The sequence below is a fragment of the Saccopteryx leptura genome, chromosome 3 (genome assembly GCF_036850995.1).
Source record: "Saccopteryx leptura isolate mSacLep1 chromosome 3, mSacLep1_pri_phased_curated, whole genome shotgun sequence".
Taxonomy (NCBI): domain Eukaryota; kingdom Metazoa; phylum Chordata; class Mammalia; order Chiroptera; family Emballonuridae; genus Saccopteryx; species Saccopteryx leptura.
This window is the reverse complement of record NC_089505.1, coordinates 57,103,229-57,127,666: the sequence shown is the minus strand read 5'-3', so window position 1 is coordinate 57,127,666 and position 24,438 is coordinate 57,103,229.

Below are 24,438 nucleotides of genomic sequence, written 5' to 3'. Positions count from 1 at the left end.
AACAACAAAGTTTGAATAGTTCAATAGCTTTTTTGTAAACTTAATTTAAAGAAATTATCACATGAAGCCTTCTGATTTCCTGAAGGTGACAAAGAGCAGAGTATTACACTCTGTAGCTTATTTTCTAACATGAAAACATGCCATTAATGGTAAAACTAAGCCAGAATTCAGCAAATGAAGATAGATCACTTTTTACATATGTCAAGCCAATCCTGATCTTTGTTAAAAGACTCAGTATTCAGCTATCTAATACACAATATAGTTTCCTTAAAATCAAAGTTCAAGGTTTGAGATATTTATGGTTTTTTAAAAAACCATAGCAGGTCCTGGCTTGTGGCTCAGTGGATAAGAGTGTTGACCCCGTGTATGAACATACTGGGTTCAATTCCCAGTCAAGGCACACAAGAGAAGCGACCATCTGCTTCTCCCCTCTTTCTCTTCCCTTTCTCTCCCTCCCACAGCCAGTGACTCAATTGCTTTGTGATTTAGCCCTGGTACTAAAAGTAGCTTGGTACTTGAACATCGGCCCCAGACAGGGGTTGCTGGGTGAATCCTGGTCAGGGCACATGAGGGAGTCTGTCTCACTATCTCCCTTAAACTCACTAAAAAAACAAACTAAACAAAAAAAAAATCTGTTCCTATAAAATGAGTATTTGAAAGAAACACTTTGACATTTCAAAGTAATTTTTGATACTACATGAGTATCTCTTCTTTATATAACTAAAGTAGTATTTTCCTGACAGATACACTACAGTTTCTATCCCCAAAAGGGTGAGGCTTCTTTAAGCCTTCAAACATTTTAAAGATTCAAATATTTAACACCAGTCAAATATTTAAAACTGTATAACGAATTCTACAGAGCAGTAAGGTTTAATTAAAATGTAATTTGCTTTTAGTATACTTCTAATACATTACCAATTGACCAAAAACACCTCAAAAATCAAAAAAGTTAGAAAAACAAGCTGACACTCAACCTCTCTGGAGACGATTGGAAGTCACGGAGGCAGAGCCTTGATCTCAATAAGAAGAAGGGGAGATAGTATGCATGTATCCCTCCTCATGGCACTCATTGTCCAAACCACCAACCTGTTTAGCATGTTCTATTTGCTTTCAGTTTGTTTTGATAATGTAACAACAACCAAAAAACGGGGTGAGGGGGATTAGACAACATATAAAACCTGGTGGAGGCCCTGGCCGGTTGGCTCAGCGGTAGAGCGCCGGCCTGGCATGCAGGGGACCCGGGTTCGATTCCCGGCCAGGGCACATAGGAGAAGTGCCCATTTGCTTCTCCACCCACCCCTCCTTCCTCTCTATCTCTCTCTTCCCCTCCCGCAGCCAAGGCTCCATTGGAGCAAAGATGGCCCGGGCGCTGGGGATGGCTCCTTGGCCTCTGCCCCAGGCGCTAGAGTGGCTCTGGTCTGGCAGAGCGACGCCCCAGAGGGGCAGAGCATCGCCCCCTGGTGGGCAGAGCGTTGCCCCTGGTGGGCGTGCTGGGTGGATCCCAGTCGGGCGCATGCGGGATTCTGTCTGACTGTCTCTCCCCGTTTCCAGCTTCAGAAAAAAATAAAAATAAAAATAAATAAATAAAAAAACCTGGTAGAACTAGATGAATACTTGCTATGAGTAGTTAATAAGAACTAAAATATATATTTTCTTCAGCATATTTTAGATATAGAGAACAGCCAATACATAGTCAACAATTAGAGAACACATTTCCTGTAGTTTTCTTTCCTTATAGACATTGTCTTATAACCAGTTCATTGAAACACTATTATATTAGAGTCCATGAATCCAGAAAGAAACGTAAGATTATACAATTATGTATACTGTTATCCCCTCAATAGAGTGGAATTTTTCTGTAAGTTTTCAGAAAGTGCCCCTCTAATTTTTATTTATGTACCATATGCACACTATAGGCAAACATTTGCCATTTTCCAAATGAAGCCTTTTTAAAGTTCTTCTTAGATAAAATAAACGCTGCTTCTGTGCGTTGGCACACATCTGTTTCATTATACATATAATCTCAGATACTGTGACCTACAGAGGCAGCCAAGCGAGGCCGAGTGGAAAAAAAACATGGATTTAGATGCAGAAACCTCAGAAGCTACTTATGATTTTCTTGACATGAACAAAGTCACTTAATTTTTCTGAACTAAAATTTCCTTTTATATAAATTGGTTGTAATCATTACTTCTCCGCCCACCTGAGAGAATCATGGTAATACAGATGACATGTTGGAAAATATTTTGTACAAAGATACGATTTTCACAAAATATTTAAATATATTTCTTATGCTTTAAGGGCTCAGTTTCAATAAGTGCTATCTTTGTTAGGCAAAAAATGAGTTATGAAACTAAAAGTACAACTTTCCATATGATGTGGAGTTTCCTGTTCTGTGTTTTACAGGGTCGTGTCCCAGATGGGCGACCATTTATTACCATATGACCAACTCAAGATTTGAGTATAGTTATTAGGACATGAAAATATTGACAGAGCTGAGATCCCTGTTGTAAAATATAAGGACCATGAAAATCTAAAATGTTGTGGGGCATTATCCTTCATTCATGGGTTCTAAATAGCTATGGAAGTTGCAGCTAATTTTCACAAAATGACCAGAGTTGGAAACAGAAAGCTAAATATTACTTTACTGATGAATTTACAAACTCATCTTTCCTGCTGGTATAAGGAAGTCATGCTGAGACCTGGAATTTCACACACCCATGGAGCTGACCCAAGACTGGTCCTCCTTCTTGGGCACCACCCCAGGGTGCTGTTGGGCTTCATTCTAGGTGCCTGCCTGCCCCACTGCCCTGACCTGGTACCTTTGTGATTACCCAGGACTTGGGGCAGGACCTCCCTTCTGAACTTTCCCACTCTTAGTCCATACTTCAGACTTCCTTCTATTCCCAAAGGGCTTCTCATTGTCTGTGAAATTACTTCTCTGTGTCCAGGCCTCCTCAGTCTAACACAAGTGACAGTCAACTTACCAAGGGAGCCCAAGGGCTTCTCACTGAAATCACTGCAGGGCCCAGACAGTAAAAGTGTTAGTAACCTGGGCCAGGTACTACCTGTCCCCTGGGTGAGTGCCTGGGCCATGGGAGCGGTTTCACGGCACCAGCCACCTCTGAGCTGTAGCTAATTATAACCTTACAGAAATGTAGGTCTCAGTGTGGCCAAAAATTATCAGGAAAAATCAGAAATCTGTGTTTATTTAAAATCTTGACTTTACAAATGTTACCAAGTAAATCAAATTACTGAGTTTTTAAAATTTGTTTGTTGAATAAACACATCAAAAGCCATATTCAGCCAACAGGCAGCTACCCTTCCACCTCTTATTTAATAGCTGCAAATGGCAGTGTCAGAGGAGGCTCTCCTCCCCCAAATACATATTAAATTCATCTTGTCCTGTCAGTTAGCATACGTGCATCCTAGGAATGACCTGTCATTTGATGTCCCATTTTCCTTTGTTGGAAACCAAAAGGAACCCCTTATGGTGAGTGCTCAAGACCAGATTAGAGAAAACTGTGACCTATGGCCCAGAGGAGGACATATTGCTGAAAATTGGGCCCTCATGGCTCCCCCTCACCAGCTTGACTGACTTACCCAGCCGACTGTACACTAAACCGTCCTTACAAACTTCGGCCCTGGCGCAGGTACAATACCGTTTTCCCCGGGGAGTTTTGTAGCCCCTCCCCAGACAATCCGAGAGTCTGGAGTCTCTGCAGAAAGGGAGAAGAACATACACCAGAGGGCAGGGCACACATGACTCAGCATACTGGCTCAATATCCAGATGAGAAAGTCATAGGTCATTTAGCAACTTATTAGCAAACATAGAAGAGCAGAGTTTATTATTTCCAGCTAATCGAAAAGATCGTCACTAATTTAGAGAATCAAGAGTAGTGACCCTAGATGGGCCTTGAGGATCATCTTGGTCTGCTTGATCATTTATCATATGAAAAAAATCAATACCCAGAGACTCTTATACACCCAACTAGAATACATCAACACCACATGCACTGTTCACTGTCCTAAACAAATGCATTGGAGAAAATATATGTCCAGTGCTGGGTATATAGGCTTTGCTATATGCTGCATAAATGTCATGCCAATGCCTTTCAGAAATGGAGGTCAAGAGATATTATCAGTGGTCAATATATTACTCTATCACTGATTATAATACCAACACCTAATAATTGTCTTCATTTCAACCAGAAACTGGTCAAGGATGATAAATATGCCCTTGGTACTCAAGAGGTCTCTGGAAAGCATCGCTCTGCTGTTTGTGACGTTTGAAAACCAAAAAAAAAAAAAATTTACTCAACCAAAAAAATGATTTGATTGAATTACCTTATAAACACCACCTTTAAAACCAATGAGCCTGCACACTGCACATGGGATCTCCCCCAGTGTGGAAATCAGCTACAACAGGCTTTCTCTACAAAGAGCCTATCTATCTACAGCCAGGGAGAAAGCAAGGTCTGAAGTTCAGAGGCCAGTGAGAGGATAGGTCTGGCATTCTGCCACTGCTGGGAAGGAGCCACTCTTCTTTTGAAATGGGAATTGCCTAACAACACAGGGCACCAGAGTGGCTCCCCATGAAAGCAACGTGTTCTATATGGTGGCCGTCACCCACAGGAACTGGTTTAATAGTTATGTCCTGCTTTGTAGCATCATGGTTTACCAGGATGATTTATAGTTCTTTCGTTGTTATTCCAGAAAAAAGGAAAAGATTCTTAATCAGGTAAGTACTGATCTTCCCACTAAACCAATGAAGAAACTAGGGTGAGCATTTTCCCACAACAGGGGTCCCCTCAATTGTGGAGAAATGTAGCAAGTGAGGGAGAGGGTCCAAGTCTAAGAGGGAGTCATCTTTTAGCTTGAGTTAGTTGATTTGGGTGGGGTTGAGGGGTCTCTACCGTTTCAGAAAGGGAAGCTTTGATCTTAAATTGTGTCACCTCAGAATATTTTGCTTTTTTTAAAAAAAACATCATGGGACTATATTCTACATTACAAACAGTTTCCAAGTGTGAATTCAACTGGAAACTATTAACTCATTCAGGCACGATCTGTGTCATTTAACAAAATGCTGCCTCAGAGTAGTACACAAGTGTGCTTTCAGGGTACACTGTGTTTAACATACACGGAAGTTCTTCCGTCTTCCCACAGAGGACTGGCCTATTACCTATTATCACATGCTCAGTAGCAACTATTTAGGTCAAATTTTGTAGAGGGGGAAAAAATATGTGATATGTCCTATAAAATAAAATCCTTCCCATTTATATAGTGAGGATTTAAGAAGCATTTTTGTATAACTAATATAATCCTCACCCCTGTTTTATAGATGAAGCACCAGAGGCTTAGGATGTTCAGTAATTTACCCAAAGGCCACCAGCCTCCAAAGTGCTCAGAGCCTGGCGATGCCTCCAGCTCAGTGTCTCCACCCTCCCCGCTCTCCTTCCTCAAGGAAAGAAGGAAGCCTGGCTTTCTCCATCAAGTGCTATCTCTCATTATAAGAGAAAGGTCTTTATTTGCAGGCATTTTTCTTTTACAACAAGATCTTCCCCTTTTCTGAATTTTTGGTAAGAGCCAAAAGTTATCATCATGACAGAAGGACCACACCTGCTTTCTTCCCTAATCTCCTCCCAAACCAAGCAAGATGCCTGTCTCTTACTGCAATAAATATTTGTGAAAAGAACTGAGGGAGAAAGAGGAAAGGAGGGAGAAAGAGAAAGATGAGGAAAAAAGGAGGGGAATCTGTTCTCATTACCACAGCAGCTAACCATATATGTGTTTTTAAGCACTTACTATGTGTTTGTAGTCTGCAGGATAGACATAGGCTATCAGGAGTCACACTGTCAGGAATATTATAATAAAGTAAAATGGTAACAAAAATGGATCAGTTAGAGAAAACACCAGTGCGGGACAGTTTAGCAATGGGAGAGTGGTGAGTAGGGGCCATGGGGGAACTCAAAGTTGCCTTGAGATCTCGCATAGGGACAAAAGAAAGTAGACTCTCAAGAGTTCAGGCTGACCCAGAAGAAGCTTGATTCCCCTATTCTCTGTAATTTATGTGATTTATGTGCTTTATGTGTAATGGGCTAAGAACACCACAAGGTGACATTGGCTATTCTGTGGGTACGAAATAACTCCATGAGTCATTGCTAGAATGTCAAAGGGGTTTCTTAGTCAGGAAAGAGTCCCTGCCCCAGTGTTTATGAACAACAGCTTAGACAAACAGAAGTCTAAAGAGCAAACAAGCCAGCACAGAGCCCTGGCCCCTGGATGAAGGCTATAGCCCATTTACTGTAAGAGTCCTCAGCCCCCATACATGGGTCTCTGGGCACTGCAGTAAAGCCAGCAGCTTCTCCATCTACACCCTGCTTCTGCTCTGCATTCCACTCCAGGGGAACTGACCAACATGACCCAAACACAATGTGGCCATTGTAAGATAGGGAAAAATAATAATTTGTGGGATGGATTGGTCGTTTCCATATAAACTCTGCAAAAATCCTTATCCAGGTCCCTCTGCATCAGCAGTTTTCAACCTTTTTTATCTCACAGCACACAGAATTACTAAAATTCTGTGGCACACCAAAAAATATGTTCTATTTTTTGCCAATCTGACCAAAAAAAATAGGTATAATTTTGATTTATTCATACCAGACAGCTATTGTTGTGTTGGCTGCTGTCATTTTTTTATTTGAAAATCTAAGAGACAAGAAAGAGATCAGTGCCCCTCACTAAATAGTCAGGATCTACATGTTTTTAAAATTCTAGTGGCCCACCAGTGTGCCTCTTGTAGCATACTGGTTAAAAATAGATGCTCTGCATCATTCCCATTGGGCAGACTAGGACATACCCAGCTTGAAATTCTTCATTGAAGGGAGATGGTTGTCATGATTCATATTGCAATAGTTTAAAAGACAGGGTTTATGTCAACGTACCACTGCCTGGGACTTTGGTCTCAATTTTCCCATGAGCATAATGCTCAGATGGAAACAGGACTACTACCCCTTCTCTTTCAGCTCTGAGTGAACCTTATTTCTTTACATCCTGAAGTAGAAACAACATTAAAAGCCATCTAATCTCCTTTGAAGAGCATTACAGACCCTGAAGATTTTGACTAACCAGCAACAACATCGGCCTGCTCCTCAGGTCTCTCTCAAGTAGAAGGCCATTATTTCTTTCCCTGTAACAGGTCAAGCAAAAGACTTGGAGATGTGGAGATGCTACCAACAGATTGTTTTAGTAACAGTTGTTTTCCTAAAGCATTATTGTCATTTTTGCCTTTTAAAAAATTATTAAATAATTCTACAACTAAATGTTCAAAATATTGGCCAAAAAAATAATAATAATAAGAGCCCCAATCTTTGAACTAGAAGACCTAGATTTTAGTGCTGGCTTTGCCGCTTCTCACTTAGGTGACTTTTGATTCTCAACATTCAAAGCCTCACAAGTTCTACTTTCTTAAAAAAGGGGTGAGAGAAGGAAGAATGATTCCCATGTTGAGCTCATGGGTTTGTTTGAGAGACACAGGAGATAATTAGTATAAAAGTGCTTCATAAAACTTAATGTGTTCCACAAATGAAAGAGATTGTATTTTTACTGTGAACCATTGTCTGTATGATTGGAGGAAGCTGGATCTATAAGCACAGGGATAGCCTAAACATGTGTTAATAAACTTAAGACTAAACATTAATGCCTTTAGCAAAGGAAGCGACAGTTTTGTTATTAGCATAATGGAGAGGACAGAGAGAATTCAGTGTTAACCATCAGGAGAAACTCATCAGAGGGAGCTCTACCCTTTAAAGATTATTAAAACCTTGTGACAACACAGGCAACAAGGCAACTGGAGCACCTCCTACACTGAAGCAACACAGTGACAGTCACATAACTCACCCTTTCCTTGGTATCGAGTGCAACTGCCACCCAGAACAACACCCATGAGCAGGTAATAATAGTGCCAACATGGGTCATCATCACTTCCTCATGAACATCCATCCTCAGACAGATCCGGCATGTCACAGGGAATCTCCACCGGAGGGTCTTGGTTGGCCAAGGAGACCTCCAGGAAAGCTGCACTTCAATGGTTATTTGCTCTTCAGGTCACATAGGAATCTCTCCAGGCAGAAAGGAATATCTCTCTTACCTGGGATGGCATAAGCATGACAGCTGCTTGAAGAGTCACAGGTCAAAGACAATGGTTGGGCTGGGTTACTCTTGACTTTCTACACATCTTGCAGGACAGAACTTTTCCTGAAAATCCTAAAGCTCAGATGTTTACAATTACAGGCAATGAGGCTCAAAGAGCCAGCTTCATGGATCACTTGTGTTTTATTTTTGGGTTTGTTTTCATTAGATGCAACACGGAGCTGAACCATAAACTTTCCAAGGAGTTGCACAACCTCAGCTTTCAGAGATCATGTTTCACGGTCATGGAAAAAAAGAATTGGATTTAATAGGTTTTCACAATCATATTATCTACTTAACCTTCCAAGATCATTACTCATTTCATTCCAAGCCCCAAGGAAAGAGTCTAGGGTAGAAACTACATTAGGCAGTCATAATGATAAAAAAGCAGATTCTTCACAATTGATATAAAATACAGTATCAAGTCTTTTCAAGTGTTCTGATTTAAGTCCCTAAGAGTTCAAATAATTATACTCCTTTGGGAATTATTCTCACTAGAAAATGAATACTTCTATGTTATGTAAATTTATGTATTTATACCTAAATATATATTTATGTATGCCTAAACACATTATATAAGTTTAAAGTGACAAAATCTATGCCTCAAGCTGTGGGTGACAGGCTTTTGCTCTATTACACTGGAATTTTCTGCAAATACTCTCATCACCTTATTGAAGAATAATGACAACGAGGAATTTGAAAGTCCATTAGAACATTGTGCCTCCATGTTGGAGAGAGGAGAACACAGAACACGTCCCCCATACCAAATAAGGTGCTTTTGTCCAGTAGGAAGAGACTTTTTTTTGCTTAGCTGTAGAGTACCACAACAGTTCATTCAAGATATAAGAAGCTTTAATTAGCTGTTTTACAAATGAGAGCATTCTTCAGTCTCCAAAAGATGCTTTCCACCTTGACACCGTCTAAAATCTGGAACGAAACATTTACTCTCAATCTGGTTCTTATTCTCTCGTTTACTTTGGTGGGATTAAAGTGAAACAAAGGCACTTTTCTCCTTCTACTCTCCATACAGAGTGTACTATAACTGGATTCCCGTTCCTGTTCCGAGCCAAGGCCGCAGATCCACATGGTTTCTGCCAAGCTTTTTCTTCCAGCTGCAATGTCCTTGTTTGTGTTCACTTCCAGTGTTCCAGGCCAGGCTCGAAGTACCCCACATCCTCCCACTGAGGTCTGATTTTGCTGTTGAGAAAGGCTGAGCGTGAGGATGAAGTCCAACATGGTCCCAGTGCCACTAAGTGCTGCTACAGAAAGACTGTGGCTGAGTGGCGGGGTGACAGCAGAGCTGACACCTGCAGATGAGGTGACACCTACCTACCTGATGGAGGACAATCACACCAAAGTGTGGCAGACACCAGCAAGCTTGCGAGGCTCCAAGCAGACATAAAAACCTGGGCTGGGGAGGACTTTCCTCAGAAACTGGTTCCACTTCGAACCTGACAAGCAAAGAGCTTGTCACAAACCCTGGGTTCCTCCGCAGCGACTTTCTGCAATAGGTTAACAAAGAAAAAGAAAACCTTCTTCTATGCAGAATCATGTTATGTGTCTTTCTATAAATTATAGTAGGACAAAAGAAAAAAACATATGCTCTGATAAGCCATTTCTTTCCGAAGTATGTGGAAAGGAGAGAGAAAGGATTATGATAAAATAAAAACCTTATTTAAAACATAAAATATTAAAATTTTGTTTTTGTATTGGATAATTCCTTAATGAGGTGGCAAAAGTAAAAATAATTTGGTTAAATAACTATCCTAATTTTCAAAAAGATGTCTTCAGGGAAGGTTGGTGTTTGGTTCCTTGGAAGATTCCGTACACCCCACACTCGTGGTCACTCCAGTGGCACAGGGAGCCCCAGTCTGCTCTTCTCTCCATCTCCTCCCGCCCCCGCCCCATCTCTCCACCCCTAGCCTGTGATTGGTACTGGCATAACTCACTTTCTCTCTTCTCCAAAAGCAACCCACTTTTCTCAGTGTACCTCCCAGAGCATCATTTCAAATACCCTGACCCTAAGCTGGCTGATGGTATCTGGGCATCAGTGTCTCAATAACAGAGCCACCGCCAAGAGATCTTATCAGAGACAACACAGGCTGAGCTTGGCAGGCACAGCCGGTGGAGGTTCCAAGCTCCGGGCGCCCTAGGAGCACCCCCTCCTTCTAAGGCCCATCCAGGAGAGGGACATTCTCTACCTCTGTATGCACCACCCTCATCTACATCCACATGAAGTGTCTGGCCTTCATTTAAAAAACATCCTTTTGACAACCTACTCTGTAAAGCACACTGCTAGGTGCTAAGGATATACAAGGAGATGAAAGGACAGATAGACCAAAGTAGTAGTGGGTGTTAACAATAGTCATGAAGGTCATCCTATTTCCTTTGTTCCGACTTCATGATCACTAGTAAACCTTTAGTTTTATAGGGGCTTTAAAACACTTTGACAGACCTGTTGTCACTTGATCTTCACAATAATTTTGTTGAATGAGGATTGTTCATCTTGTAGATGAAAAAAACTGAGGCTCAAAGATGCTGAGAGATTTAACCTCAAGCCACATAGCTAAAAAGTGACAGAACCAGGAATCAAACTTAAAACCTTCTGAGCATAAGTTTACTGCTTGCTCTATACCTCACTCAGCCTTCTGAGGGTCAAGATGGGTATGTATATTTATCCAAGACCTTCTGGTGCTATCACAACAATAAGTTCTAGAACATCCACCATATGCAAAACCTGCCCTGGCCTCTGGGAGGGACATGTAACATTGCAAAGATGACTGTTTTCCCCACCCAAAGGAGTTTAGTAAAGAGAAGGAAAGTCATTGGATGTGAACTAATTGAAGGAAGTTATTGACTGGCCAAGGGGAGGCAATAGCTTGGTCCGCAGACTGAAGGACTGAAGCCCCATCCCCAGTCTTACTCAGATATTTATTAACCAGTACAAATAACTCAAGAAAGCAGATAGAAGAAGTTTTCAGGGGTGAAGTGAAGGACAAGGAACATCCTGACTCCTTGTCTCTGTTCTAAGAGCCTAAACACTTCTGTTGCTGAATCTTCTGCTGTTTTGCTGTTTTCTAGCACAGGGTTAGAGGGGCCCCTGGACTCTCGTCCACTCAGGGCTTTTACCCTAGAGCAGTGGTCCCCAACCTTTTTTGGGCCATAGACCAGTTTAATGTCAGAAAATATTTTCATGGACTGGCCTTTAGGGCGGGACGGATAAATGTATCACGTGACCAAGACAAGCGTCAAGAGTGAGTCTTAGACAGATGTAACAGATGGATGTTTTATTTAAAAATAAAATATCATTCAGACAAATATAAATAAAACGGAAATAGTGTAAGTTATTTATTCTTTCTCTGCGGACCAGTACCAAATGGCCCATGGACCAGTACCGGTCCACGGCCCGGGGGTTGGGGACCACTGCCCTAGAATATCTCTGTCTCTAATTGTTATTTTAACTCTGCATATTTTCAGAGCATATTCCTACTCTGAAAAGGAAAAAGAAAGTGCTGTGTGGGATTTGGAACCTACAGGATCCACTTTGATTTGGGCACTACAACAGAGAGGAGTTATCTTTATACTCCGTCTCAATGACTCTCAGGCCAAGAAGCAAGAAGGAAGCCAAGTGGTTTTCCAAGCAGACTCCCACAGTAGACTAAGTGCCAAGTTGACACAGGTATTCTGATTCCTGTGAATTAACTCTGAAATTAATAAGTTGAAAGAATATTTCAACAATATATCAAAAAGTCACTTAGAATTTGATCATTGTGTATGAGTCCTCAAGAACCTGAGAACTTTCAGAGTCCTGAAGAAGTTCAATGTTTTAACCTATAAAGCTAAAAAGTAGACCTTTGATAATTATGAAATTATCTGTGAACTTTTACCTAAAACGGTCACCTGGTCTCTGTTTTTTGTGTCTATTTAGCTCTGAAGCTCCACAATGGTAAGGCAGGACAACTGAGGTCACTACCGTCTCTTCTGGAGGATGAGGAAAAACTCAATGAGTGTTGGCATTGGCCACCCCAGATAGCTGAGAATGTGTTAGTTACAGTCAATAGCAGCAAGCCTGGTAATAAAAGAGGTTCTGGACTACAGTCAAGTGCGTGCTCCTTAACACAGTAATACCAGGGTAGCTGTTGTGTAAGGGGGAGGGTCAAATGTGTGTCTCTTGTATGAACTAAATTGTGCTGCCTCTGCAGACAATTGGCACTTCCTTTATGTAGAAGAATTATTCCTATGAAAACGTAGCCATGCTGTTCACTGCTTGAAATACCAAACAGGAACTGGAGCATCCCACTAACCCTACTTGCTTGTCCAGTCCACCCTGACCTCTCCAGGCTGCAAACTCTCGATGAGAAGCCACCATTAGCATCTGGCTCGTGCTGATAACAATGGAGTATAATGGTGTCTGGAGACAGAAGATCTACTTCCTAAGGAGGAGGCAGGGGTCTCCAAACTTTTTACACAGGGGGCCAGTTCACTGTCCCTCAGACCATTGGAGGGCTGCCAAATACAGTGGTCCTCTCACTGACCACCAATGAAAGAGGTGCCCCTTCCAGAAGTGCAGTGGGGGCCGGATAAATGGCCTCAGGGGGCCGCATTGCAGCCCGCGGGCCGTAGTTTGGGGACGCCTGGAGACCCTGAGAGACTTAAGAGAGGGAACAGAGGAATAAGAGAAAAGATTAAGGAGAAGGAGTGGAAGATAGGAGCAGATGTGTAGCAACTTTTTTCTGAAGACTTCTTACAGTTATGCAGTGGAAGGAGATGAATTGCTAACTAGTTATGCTCCCCTATCTTATGGGGTATACTAGATCATTGAGTATAGAACTGTGCTTACCTGCTTCACCATCCAGAGGTCCAAGAGAGAGTCAGCTAGGAGTATCATCCTGCTTATTAATAGTCTTTGTTTTTTTAAAAGTACCCAAAATCATCTATTTATTTTTGTTTCAGTTAACCAAACTTAGTTTCTGTTTCTTAAAGCTAAAGGACCCTACCTACTCGCTCCCAATCTTTCCAATACTGCACTGTTTTGCATTGGTTAGCATCCTATTTATTTATTGACAGTCTTATGGAAGATCCCTTGTGGGTAACTAACTACTTTTCTCTTGCTGCTTTTAAAATTCTCTCTCTGTGTTTAACCTTTGGCATTTTAATTATGGTTTGTCTTGATGTGGGCCTCTTTGAGTTCATCTTGCTTGGGACTCTCAGTGCTTTCTGGTCTTGTATGTCTATTTCCTTCACCAGGTTAGGAAAGTTTACTGACGTTATTTTTTCAAATAGATTTTCAACATTTTGTTCTCTCTTCTTTCAGCACCCCCATGATGCAATTGTTGATAAACATACAGTTGTTCCAAAGGTTCCTTATACTATCTTCACTTTTTTTTTTTCTTCTTTAAATTCCAAATTTCTGATTTGATTCTCAGCTTGATGTACTCTACTGTCGATTCTCTGTAAATTATTCTTCATTTCAGTTAGTGTATTCTTCATTTTGACTGGTTCTTTTTTACAGTTTGTATGTCCTTTTTTATGCTTATTAGTTCTTTGTTTAAATTCTTAATAAGTTTCTCGAGCATCCTTATAACCGTTGTTTTGACTCTATATCTAGTAGTTTGCTTGCCTCCTTTTTGTTTAGTTCTTTTTCTAGATATTTCTCCTATTCTATCATTTGTAAAATGTTTCTGTCTCCACTTTTTGGCTGCTTCCCTCTGTTTGTTTCTATGTATCAGGTAGAGCTGCTACAACTCCCAGACTTGGTGGAATGGCCTAGTGTAGTAGGTGTCCTATAGGGTCCAGTGGCACAATCTTCCCAGTCATCCAAGCTGGGCACTCCAGGTGTGCCCCTGTGTGGGCTGTGTGCACTGTCCTGTTGCAGTTGAGCCTTGATTTCTGTTGGCATGACTGGGATGGACTGACCCCCAAACTTATCGGCTGTGAAGACCAGCTGCAGCTACAGTAGAGGAGTTGCTGTGCAGGAGTTGATCCTATAGAGCAGGACTTGCTTCAGTGGGGCTTTTGTACTCATTGAGTCTGCCCCTTGGGTGTGTCCCTGATGGAGGTGGTAGCATTGTAATCTGGCACGGTCTGAAGCTGTCCTCTGGGTACACTGACTCTAGGACCTCCTGGGAGGTGCAAGGTCAGCCACTACCTATGCCCTCCCTGGGGCCCCTGGCACGAGCTACAGAGCAATGTGCAGATAACTGCTACTTGTGTTGGATTTGGAGGTGCCCAGGAATGGCCAAGCTGTGAACCAAGGCTGGCTGTCACTAGTGGCAGGCCTGGAGCCACTTAGCAAGAGGTATGGGGTACACAGAGGTCAGATGCTATTTGTTTGAGAGAGTTTAGGGAAGTCCTAAGCATGAGCGAGGACAGTCCATTTTGTATGGAAAAGCCACTGGAAATGGCCTAGTGGACCACAAGTTGTGTGGGGTGGGGTCTCAGAAAATCACCTGGCTGGGGCAAACAGTGTGAGCCAGGTTGATGGAAACTAAGATATGTGTGCCTGGTTGCTGGCTCTGTGAGGGAAGGTGTCACAGAAAAGGAACAACGGCCTCTGCCAACACTTTTGTCAGGCAGAATACTGATCCCTGCTCTTGCCCTGATCTCCAACAATCCAGTTTCTCTTCGAATGTCCCTGATTCCTTTCAAGCTGCTGCCCCAGTACTGGAGCCCAGAGGGAGTGAATTCAAGTAAGTCTGTGCATGGGCCCTTTAAGAGGAGCTGCCTGGGACTCCAGCAGCCCTGGGTCTCATTCAGACACTATTCCCTCTGGTTTTTACAGCCAGAGTTATGGATACTTCTCTTCTTGGCTCTAGGATCCTCGGGTGGGGTCTGCTGTGGGTCTGGAACCCCTTGCTCCTCAGGGGGAAGCTCCACAGTCAAGATATTTCTCCCTATTTTCAACCTCCACATGTGGGTGTGGGACCAGCCTGTTCCTTGTCTGCAGCCCTCCTCCAAGTCTCAATGTGGCTTCTTCTTTAATTCGCTAGTTGTAAGGCTTCCATTCAGCCAGATTTCAGGTGGTTCTGAACGATGGTTCTGTAGGGTAGTCATCATTTTGATATGGTTGGGGAGGAGGAAGGAGGTGAGTGCCATGGTTACCTACTCCTCCATCTTGACCAGAAACCCAATGCTGAACTTCTAAACCTACCGAGATCAGCATCTACATCTTCCCAATTTCTGGATACAATGAAAGAAGTGTCCCTTCTCTTATGGAAAAAAAAAATAATTTTAGTGGTTCTAGATCCCCCACCAACCACACTTTGAAGGACTTGAAGGACTCCATTCTTTAGGATATTGTCTTCTTTCTACATCAGCATTCCTTCCCTGCCTTCGGGATCATTCTTGTAAGTCTATAGACAGACTCTGCTATCAACCATCCTAAAAGAGTCCATTTGTCCGTCCATGCCTTATCTACTTCATTTTGTAGCTGCTTTTCCGTAGAGCTGCAGAGACATGCTGTTTGCACCTCTTCACTTCCCGTTCTCTCTTGTCTGGAGTTCACCCCCATCAGGCCCCTGCCATGCTGCTGGCACTGAAACTGCATTTGCCAGGTCACTGGTGACTCTACATTCCAAAGGGGCTGCTGGACATTTTCCTGTTCTTATTTTACTAGGCTTTTTGGTAGCACTGGCCTAGTTGGCCACTCCCTCCTTCTTTTTTTTTTTTTTTTTTTTTCTGAAGCTGGAAACAGGGAGAGACAGTCAGACAGACTCCCGCATGCGCCCGACCGGGATCCACCCAGCATGCCCACCAGGGGCGACGCTCTGCCCACCAGGGGGCGATGCTCTGCCCATCCTGGGCGTCGCCATGTTGCGACCAGAGCCACTCCAGCGCCTGGGGCAGAGGCCACAGAGCCATCCCCAGCGCCCGGGCCATCTTTGCTCCAATGGAGCCTTGGCTGCGGGAGGGGAAGAGAGAGACAGAGAGGAAGGAGAGGGGAGGGGTGGAGAAGCAAATGGGCGCTTCTCCTGTGTGCCCTGGCCGGGAATCGAACCCGGGTCCTCCGCACGCTAGGCCGACGCTCTACCGCTGAGCCAACCGGCCAGGGCCACTCCCTTCTTCTTGAAGGCTCTGTTGGACCCATCAGCACACTGCTTTCGCTGAGAGCCAGGTGGAAGAGTGGCTGTGTGGGAGCTGAGGAGCTGAGAGGCCCAGGGGAGGGGCTGGGAACTTCATTCAGCTTTTACTGGGCAGTAGTACACGCAGTCTTCTTAAATAACTCAAATCATTACACTCCCATATTTAAATCTTTCACTGGCCAATGTCCCATCATGCTTAGAGAAAAATCTACACTTTAAAATGCCTTCCAGGAAAAAGTCATATCATCTGGTCCTATCTATATCCCCATCATCAAAAGAATTCTCTTAACTTGCCCAGTATTCTGCATTTTCACTTCAGAAACATGAAGAGCTGTTTAATAGTTATCTTTTGTTTGTTTTTTTAACTATATAAAATCACTGTGGTACTTAGAACAGGAAGTAAGGGACAGAACTCTCACCTACTAACAAATCAAACAAACATTTATGAACAAGTCTATCATTGCTAATGAGACTGGGAAAACAGCAGGCCCATAGCCATCCTGGGAGCTCTCTGCGCTTTCAAGCAAACAAAAACATAACCACCCTCTTATTATTCAATAGCCTGTTTTACTGGGCACCTCAACTAAACACAAAACAGAGACTCTGTCTTGTAGTTAATGTGTAAAGGAGACCTGAAAGAGTCCAATGTTTTATCGCTGTAAATCAAGATGAAGTAAAAGCCAGGATGTGAACTTGTTAGCCACCTAAGAAATCTGATGAAGCAATTGACTTCCTCAAATAATGACACGAGTTAGCATTAATGCCAAACTTGTCTTTGTCTTGTTTCCCATGCTAAGAGTTTTTGAGATTTGACTGCAACCAGGAAATAAATACTTCCATTTCATTGCATATTTTCCCCTTAGACCATGACTTCCAGCAAAATGTATCAGCATTCATGATCCAATTTATACAGAAGAACTACCCTGTCACCTCAATCTGTATCATTTCCTTGTATGGCATACATTATGCCATTTTGCAAAATTTCTAACAGTGGCAAACATGGGCCAGTCTGTTGGTAATGACACCTACACACTAGACCAAAAAAATGGTGTTTTTCCATGAGGAGAAAAGGTGAACCAAGGGTAGTGATTTTTAAAGAATAAAAGAATTAAAATTTCTAGCTTCTGATCTGCTTTGGCCTATGGTTCACAATGGTCTGTGTTGGGGGTCAAGATCCACGGTCTCTTTTTGGACATCATTTGACAAAGCTAAAGAGGGTTAATTTAACCAAATACTTATCTGGATTTTATCAACTTACATAGAGTTGGGGGGGGAGTGATTTTGAGAACAAAGTAGGAAGTCATACTCCTTTTTTAAATAAAAAGAAAGGTTTTAAAACCAAATGCCTTATTTTTTGGCTCTTTCCCTTTTGAGTTAAATTTCTTGGTTATCCTTATCTTCTTCCAACACATTCTTCAGCAACATCTGCATATAACTGAATCGAAAAGATTTTTCCTACTTCCTTTTTCTGAAGAAGGTAGATGTGACTGGCATAGTACATCTGAAGCAAGGCATCAAACACACTATATCACTGGTATTGTTACATTATAAAACTCTACCTTCAAGTAGCTGAGCTAGGGCTCCAGTGATTGGCTGTGTTAGTGGAAGTTACAAAGATATTCAGCAGTATTAACTATGATTGGCCCATCAAACAATCAATCAACTAGAAATTTGCTAAAAACTCCTAGGAGTCCAGGAATTAATTCAGTATTGTGAGAGTTAAAGAACAATATCATCTGGTCCTGTCTTCAAAATGTAGAAGGGTAAACATGATCAATAGCAAACTTTCATTGTCTCCTTCACCAGGCTGGTTATTATTTTCCTGTTCTTAGGAGGATTCACCACCCTCTAGTCTTAACGTAGGCAGAACTTTGAAATCAGCACATGTCTCTAAAGAAATATAAGTATTTGGATGCCTGAGCCTTGCTATTTTATTGCCAGGACACCAGCAACACTTCCAATTTTCCAGTTTCTCCCTATTTCTTCATCCTTTCTATTATTTGAATACTGATCCGTCTTCTCAACTTGGAAGGGCAGGGAGGTGGGAATGTTATGGCTCCCTTTGACTGCTGGGATGATGCAACTTATTTATAATTGTATCCTCCACCAACTAGCATTTAACATAGCACCTGGGACACAATTGGTATGCCAAGAGATGAGAAAATACAGAGTTTAAGAAAAATTTACCAACTGAGTGTTTGAAATAAAATTGGAGGGTGGAAGGCTGGAGTCAGGCAGGCTGGCAGGGAAGGGGCTATGAGACATATCCCTGAGATGATGAAGAACTGTATTAGGAAACAGAAAGGACGCAAGAAAGTGTGAGAAGTTTGGGGGGAGGATTCAGTAGAACTTTATGATTATCAAGCATGATGGGAAAGGCTGAGGGCAAGCAAGGATAAAGGCAAGGAAACATTCAAGATGACTTCAAAGATTTGAGCCAGAATAACCATGAGAGAAGGGCGCCATGGCAGAAACGAGGAACTTGTCAGAGGAAAGAGGAACTGGTTTTGTGGGGGAGAAGATGAGCTCAGTTAGAGTCTGTTGAGTATGAGGTGATGGGAAGACTTTCAAGTGAAAATGACCAGTGGGCAGTCAGAGATGTGGGAATAAACCTTGAGCAAGGGGCAGGACATGAGCTGTAATTGGTGAGTCATCAGCCCCGTGTGCTTGCAGCCATGAGAATGGAGACAATCTCTATGAATTATGGTGCCCAACAAGAAGAATGGAAGCTGGAGGTCAGAGCCCTGGGTCACAGGAGGCATGAGGAGGGACAAAGGCAGGTGGGCACTTCAGGAGAACTGGAAAGTTAGCAGGCAATCAAGAAGACTACAATGCTGGATATAGGAAAAGATGAAAAGTTTCCGAGAAGGTGTGGGTGAAAAATATAATAAAGGCCATAGACGGGATTGTGAAAATGAGATTGAAAGGAAGGACAAAGGACATTACAATGTCAAATGGTGGCTGCTGAGCCAATCTGGGCAAAAAAGGTAGGGATGGAGATTAGATTTCAGGGAGTTAAAGAGAAATTAGGGAGAGAGGAAACAGAATATGAAATGTATATTTTTTAAAAGTTAGCAAAAAGAAATAGAATTGTGGCTAGAGGGGATAAAAATATACACTTATTATTTGTGAGAAACTTTTCAGAAAATGTTTTATCATACTTGTTAAATGAGGCCTTCTTTTCCCTAACTCTCTTGCCCACATGAAAACTAGGAGTTCAGGTTGACTTTTAGTATCCTTGAAATAGAGCTTAATCCTCCCTTCACCTCTCTCTCTCATTCACCCTTTCTCTCTAAGTTCATTGATACCTTCTAGTGCTGCAAGGGCTGCACTTCTTAGAATGTGGGTTTCTGGACAAAATCAAACTGAAACTTGCCATAATGGCAATTTGGACCTCTAATGAAGGCTGGGCAGCCACCCTTGCCCAAGGCTGCCTGTCCCTCACAGGAATGCTCTTATTCGGGCATTTTGTCTCAGCCTTTTTTCTAGCCTTTATAACCCATCTTTTGTGTAAAAGGAACTTTACATTCAATGTTCATGTTCATCCTTGAACTAGCCTACCATATTAGGGGCTTTTAAAAAAAATGACTGGCCCTGGCCGGTTGGCTCAGCGGTAGAGCGTCGGCCTGGCATGCAGGAGTCCTGGGTTCGATTCCCAGCCAGGGCACACAGGAGAGGCACCCATTTGCTTCTCCACCCCTCCCCCTCTCCTTCCTCTCTGTCTCTCTCTTCCCCTCCCGCAGCGAGGCTCCATTGGAGCAAAGATGGCCCGCGCGCTGGGGATGGCTCCTTGGCCTCTGCCTCAGGCGCTAGAATGGCTCTGGATGCAACAGAGCGACGCCCCAGAGGGGCAAAGCATCGCCCCCTGGTGGGCATTCTGGGTGGATCCCAGTTGGGCGCATGCGGGAGTCTGTCTGACTGCCTCCCCGTTTCCAGCTTCGGAAAAATGAAAAAAATAAATAAATGACTAATTCCATTATTCATGAATGGTCAACCCTATAGTGGTTTCGACACAGTTTCCGAAAAGACTGAGAAACCTAAAGAACCAACAGTTAAGCCTGTGCCAAGAAACAGCAAGACCAATATCTTCATTTTCCACACCACCACTCATTGCTCTAAGGCCTCCCTGTCTCCTGTTACCCTGCCCCTACCTTGTTTCAAAACATAAATACCCTATGCCTTTGCAAGGTTAAGAAAGAAGTCACATGTAAACCTAGACAATGTATTGATTAAGTTTCAAATAATGGTACCTATGATGTTGCTTGACACTAAACCAAATTTAGATTTAAATACAGAATAAAAACTTCCATAAATTTAGCTTGGAAAATAAAAAGGTTTCCCCTAAACCTGAGAATAGTAAAAACAGATGCCTTCAGATAAAGAAATAGAATGTACCTGATTTGGATTTGGGGATTTAAAAAGAAAAACTATCAAATTCTAACATACATGCAGAAAAGTGCACAAGTGTGGAGCTTAGTGAATCTTCATAAAATGGACGCGCCGTGTAGCCTGTGCCCAGGTGAGGAAATGAAACACGACCAGCACCTTAGCAGCTGCTCTCACGGCCCACGGCCCCTCCCAGGCCCCACCTTCCTTGCACAGGAACCATTATCCTGACTTCTAAGATCATCTATTATTTTTATTCGTTTTTAAGTTTTGTAAAAATAGAGTTACAATGCATATGTTCTTTTGTGGTCTGGCTTATTTTGCTCAACATTCTGTTCGTGAGATTCATCTACGCTGTCGTAGTCTCTCATAGTTTGTTCACTGTATAAGCATACTGCAACTTATTTATCCATCCCTTTGTTGATGGGTATTTGAGATATTTTCATTTTGGGCTATTGCAAATAGTGCTACCCAGAACATTCTCTACCTGTCTTGTGATGTGTGGGAGTGGAGCTGCCTGTTCACACAGGACGCATACAACCGGCCTCAGCGGTCGTGCCAAGCCGCGTCCCACAGGCTGTGCCTAGCTAGCCTCCCACTAATGTACTTGAGCTCTAATCGCTCCGTATCACCAGCATTTAGTGTTGTCACGTGGATTTGGGTTTTTTTCATTGTTTATTTTGTTTTTGCCATTCTGATGGGTTTGGAACATTTTGTTGTTCAGGTGTACGACAGTATAATTTGATATCTGCATACACTAGAGCATGTTCCCCACCAAAAAAAAAAAAAAAAAAAAAAATGCTCTGCAGAAACCACAGAGTCAGGAACAGCAGCATGATCATTCTTAGTCCACAGTCAACATTACTAATATTGAGAATTCCCCACTGTAAGAATTTACAGTTCTGAAAATAAGTGATCTTTCCTAAGATCCGGAACTCACGCTGTATTTACATTGAATGGGGATTTTACTGGGTCTTTAGTTTAACGGTCATACAATTCATAAAAATAAACTAAAATGCTAGAGTCCTTCAATTCTACTTTCAGATCTCCTAAAAAACAAACAGAAGACAAGAAAAAGAAAAGACACAAAGAAGGAAAGAAGGCAGGTAGGCAGACATTACTGATTCTCACTAGTCAAAGTGACCTCATGAACATAACTGTTTTCAACACCAGAAAAGGAACAGTTTCCATAAGAAAATCTTTGTTTGACTTTAATATCCTTACAATTACATTATGCTTTGGGTATGACCATACAAAACACACACACATACACAGATATATATGTGTAAATAAAGTATAAAATGTAAATTACAAAAATGAAGGACACATTGACTGCTGTGAGAGCCCAGTCCAGACTGCATGTCTCCAACACGTTAGCTATGGCTTAACTGGATGGTGGTGCTGGGAATGCCCCTGAAATGCCTGGAATCTTCATAATCTTCATAATCATCACTTAAACTAACTGCCCAACTCCTCAAAAATCCCCCCAAAAATTTAAGAGAAAGAGAAAAGGAACAAGCTGTCTGCTACTGAGTCCTCCACCTGGCTCCACACCCAGTGCAGACATTCCTCAGAAGTCAGTTCCGAAACCAGCTCCTAAGAAGACTTGGAAGTCACTGTTGCTCATCTCCTCGAGCTCTAACAATGCAGAGCTGCTCAGTGTCCTCCCCAGATCCCTGAAGGAGCGAGACTCCTCCTCCTGCCTCCCAGCATGCTGCATCCACTCTCTCACAGTGTCACGGTCCTCCCAGGGTCAGAGGCTTGGTGTACCAACCATTTCCCCTAAGAAGGCTGTGAAATTCAGAAGGGTAGAACCCAGGTATTGTTCATCTTTGGAGTCACCCAGAGTCACAAGCACTTTGCAGACACAGAACAATGCCCAAGAACACGCATTAAGCGGAGCTGTCCCCAGGCCAACTCCGTTTATTTCGAGCAGTGAGTTGCCCATGAGTATATGAAAGTAGGTGTCATCTTCTACAACGTGGAACCATTTAGATCATATTACTATCATTTGGGGTGCTTCCACCCTCTCAACACACACGCACACATACACATCCACCCCTTTCCCCTCTCCTCTTCTCCTTTTCTCACAAACATGCAGTAGCACCGCAAATTCACTCTCCTTTCACTGACTAATCACAGCCTGGCTAGCTTTACCCCATTAAAAAGGAAAGCACAGCTGGAGTGGTGTGATGGAAGAGGCCAAGACTGACAAAAGGAGCAGGGAATTCTTCTACTCCTATGGGCCACTAGCTGGCTATGCGGCCCTTGCCTTTTCCCAGGCAGTGGGTGGTCTCTCAGCTTCCTCCAGCAATGCTACGAGGGGCCTGTCTCCAAAACTTAGGAGAAGGGAACTTCCCCTGCTCTTCGCCCGGTTTCACCCGGACACTGTCAAAGCCCGAGCAAGGTCTGATTTTCTGTACATTCAGAGAGAAAACTTAGTTACATCCAAGATCAGTTTATTAAATAAAAGCGTGGAGAGAGCACTTCCTGTCTGTTTTGGCAACAAGATACTTGGAAATAAGAACTCAGCAACTGGATTTGCAGCACTCACAACTCACTTTCCCTTTCCAAACCGAGCCTGCTGTTAATTGGATGAGGGAAAGGAGAGCCTTCAACCAGGAACAAGGCATTGTGTACTAGCAACCAAGCAGGCAAAGAGTTTATAAAGAGCTCAGCCATTCTCCCCCTTTCTATAGCTGAAGAACCATAATCTTTTATACTTTTGCTAGATCACTTCCCATGAGAGCAGATGAGGTCTTGGCTATCTCCGAATCCCCAACCGGTGGACTCAAAAAGTCTCAGTAGAGCGGTCTGAGGCAGGGTGCAGTCTGCGGCAACCCCAGCTGTGTGCCTATTTGCCTTTTCTCCAAAAGCCAAGACAAAAGAAGTCACTCTGCGTAGGCGAGGGAAGTTTACTGAAGTTTTGTTTTTTCCAGCACAAAATAAAAATCTGGATGGGGAGACTGATAGAGCATTGACTGAAAGAAAAAAAAAATCAATGAAGTTGATTCTCTTCCAAAAAGCATAGTGTAAAGTTATGCCTGGATAGTTTAACAAGATACCTAAAGGGAATGCCAGTGTACTTCCTCTTTTGAAAGACTAAAAGGGAAAATTAATTCTGGCTTCTAAGATTAGGAGTGAGATTCTGATTAGAACATGACTTTTTCTTTCTTTCTTTCTTTTTCATTCTCTCTCTTTTCATTCCAGGCTGAACACAGCCAAGCACCAGATGTTCAAAGCGGTCAACTGGTGGAGTTCTCTGCGAAAGCTGTTCAGCCTGTTGCACTTGGGTGGTGGTTGTCCCTGCCGCTCTCTCCCCACTCCCAATATTTTTTCTTTAAGGTTAAAGTTCAACCCCTGCTAAAGTTGCACTCAGAGAGTGGGAGTAAATGTCTGGCCACAGAGTAGAGGGGGGCGGGGAGGGTGGCTTTCTCTGTAGCCGTGTGTCCTAGATTTTCTGAGATGATTACATTCTGAGGACTCAGAGGCAGCTCACGCTTTCAAGTCTGAATGCTGACTCATGTCCTCCCCTTGAGGGCAACGGAAAGGGAGGGTGGAGATGGAGGGCCTGGGGTTGGGGAGTATGGGAGGAACTTGCAGGGGGCTGGGGGAGCAGAGAGAGAGGGGCTGAGGACACCAGCAAGACTCCTTTTCTGAATGCAAGCCTTACCGATTCCTTCGAGACTCATGAGCCTGATGGACGTGTCTGCAAAGCCGTGCACGTTTGTGTCGTTTCTCTGTCTGCTCCTTTCCTTGTTCTGCTTTGGGATCTTTGGA